Here is a 2,370-nt window from a genome sequence, read left to right as displayed (position 1 = left end):
ACCCTTAACGTAGTTCTCGGGGATATTCAGCGTGACACAATGTGACAAGGCTGACCTTTTGAATTACAGGCACAACAGAAAAAGGAAGTAAGAGTGAGAGAAAGTTGTGGTGAAAGAGTACAGCAGGGTTCGCTACCATCCCCTGCCGGAGCCTCTTGGAGCTTTAGGTGTTTTCGCTCAATAAACACTCACAACGCCCGGTCTGGGAATCAAAACTGCGATCCTATGACCGCGAGTCTGCTGCCCTAACCACTGGGCTATTGCGCCTCCACTGGTTACAACTACAGAGACAGCAAAAGCTGTTTGAGAATGCACATTGGATGGTATTAGGACAGCTCTTCGTCTTAGTGATGGCCATGATATTACGGCTGGAAAGCAACAGGGTATGTTTTTGTTATCCCCCTTCTACCATATTGGAACTACCTATCACTTTCAAGTTGGCTACATTTAAATAACGGCTTTATTTAATTAGAAATCGATAAACAATGCATATGGCTCTCTGTCTCTCTCTCTGTCTCTCTCTGTGTCTCTCTCTCTGTGTGTCTCTCTCTCTGTGTCTCTCTCTCCTTCTCTCTCTCTCTCTCTCTCTCCTTCTCTCTCTCTCTCTCTTTCTCTCTCTCTCCTTCTCCCCCCTCTCTCTCTCTCTCTCTTGTAGTTAGTTGGCTGAAGAGTCACAGTTTCGGAGACCCCCAACATGTTCTCTTCATGTATGCAACTGTTACGAATTTATTATTACTATTTTTCTTTTATCAAGTTTTGTTGGAACTCCTGGAGTCATACATGAGTAGCAGGCTTGCTGCCTGCAGCCTTCAGCCAACGGTACCATATTCATAATGTATTTATTCCCTGTGCTATAATGTGTGTCTATCTATCTATCTATCTATCTATCTATCTGTAGTAGTAGTAGTAAGTCGAAGTCCAGCCTAAGTCAACTCAAGTTGTCATCATTCTGTGAACTGTAAAATGAGTAACAGTAATATACTGGAGTCAATTTCAATTTGTTATATATGCTGCCTTTAATTAATTGGCCCCGTTGGCATTTCTTCTTATGTTTCTTGTATGTGTACAATGCCATTTACATTTATTTGTAGAGTGGAGGCGCAATGGCCCAGTGGTTAGGGCAGCAGACTCGCAGTCATAGGATCGCGGTTTCGATTCCCAAACAGGGCGTTGTGAGTGTTTATTGAGCGAAAACACCTAAAGCTCCACGAGGCTCCGGCAGGGGATGGTGGCAAACCCTGCTGTACTCTTCCACCACAACTTTCTCTCACTCTTTCTTCCTGTTTTTGTTGTGCCTGTATTTCAAAGGGTCAGCCTTGTCACACTGTGTCACGCTGAATATCCTCGAGAACTACGTTAAGGGTACACGTGTCTGTGGAGTGCTCAGCCACTTGCACGTTAATTTCACGAGCAGGCTGTTCCGTTGTTCGGATCAACTGGAACCCTTGACGTCGTAAGCGAAGGAGTGCCAACATACATATTTGTAGATTAGGCATGAAGATTCGGACTGTCCCTATTTTAAACTTTGAATGAAAAAAAAAAAAAAATAATAATAATAAATAAATAAAATAAAAAATAAAAATTTGCAAACAGTGGAAATTTTAGGATTATGGAAGGAAGTGGGGGTTCATAAAATTAAGAAAAAATTTTGTTTTGCATAATCTTATGAATTTCCGTGCGTAGAACACAAATTGGCAAAACTTTTTTGAAATTTACAAAAATAAAAGAAGTTATGAGGAGTTACATGGGATGGTTAAACCAGAATTTTGCCAAATGTGTTACTGTGTTGCTTCTTCTAATGTTTGTACAAGGCTCACTGCTTGTTTTACGATATATCGTATCTATCAAGTGTTTAAACTCGACCTCCCTTTCCTGGCATCTCAAAAAACTAAGATATGGTGAGATAACTCATGAGAATCAAAGTTGTTTCCCTTATACTTTACCTCCTCGTCTCTTCCCGTTTAGCTGTTTGATATTTGCATTTATTGCTTAGAGGAAATTATTAACCAGAGTTCAACATTTACAGTTGGATATGGGTATTACATGATAAAAACCGAAAATATTATTTTTTGTTAATAGGCGCAGGAGTGGCTGTGTGGTAAGTAGCTTGCTTACCAACCACATGGTTCCGGGTTCAGTCCCACTGCGTGGCATCTTGGGCAAGTGTCTTCTACTATAGAAGAGTGGATTTGGTAGACGGAAACTGAAAGAAGCCCGTCGTATATATGTTTATATATATATGTATGTGTGTGTATATGTTTGCGTGTCTGTGTTTGTCTCCCCAAAATCGCTTGACAAACGATGCTGGTGTGTTTACGTCCCGTAACTTAGCGGCTCGGCAAAAAGAGACCGATAGAATAAGTACTAGAC

The sequence above is a fragment of the Octopus bimaculoides genome, chromosome 10 (genome assembly GCF_001194135.2).
Source record: "Octopus bimaculoides isolate UCB-OBI-ISO-001 chromosome 10, ASM119413v2, whole genome shotgun sequence".
In the NCBI taxonomy this organism is placed as follows: domain Eukaryota; kingdom Metazoa; phylum Mollusca; class Cephalopoda; order Octopoda; family Octopodidae; genus Octopus; species Octopus bimaculoides.
Note: the sequence above shows the minus strand (reverse complement) of the source record.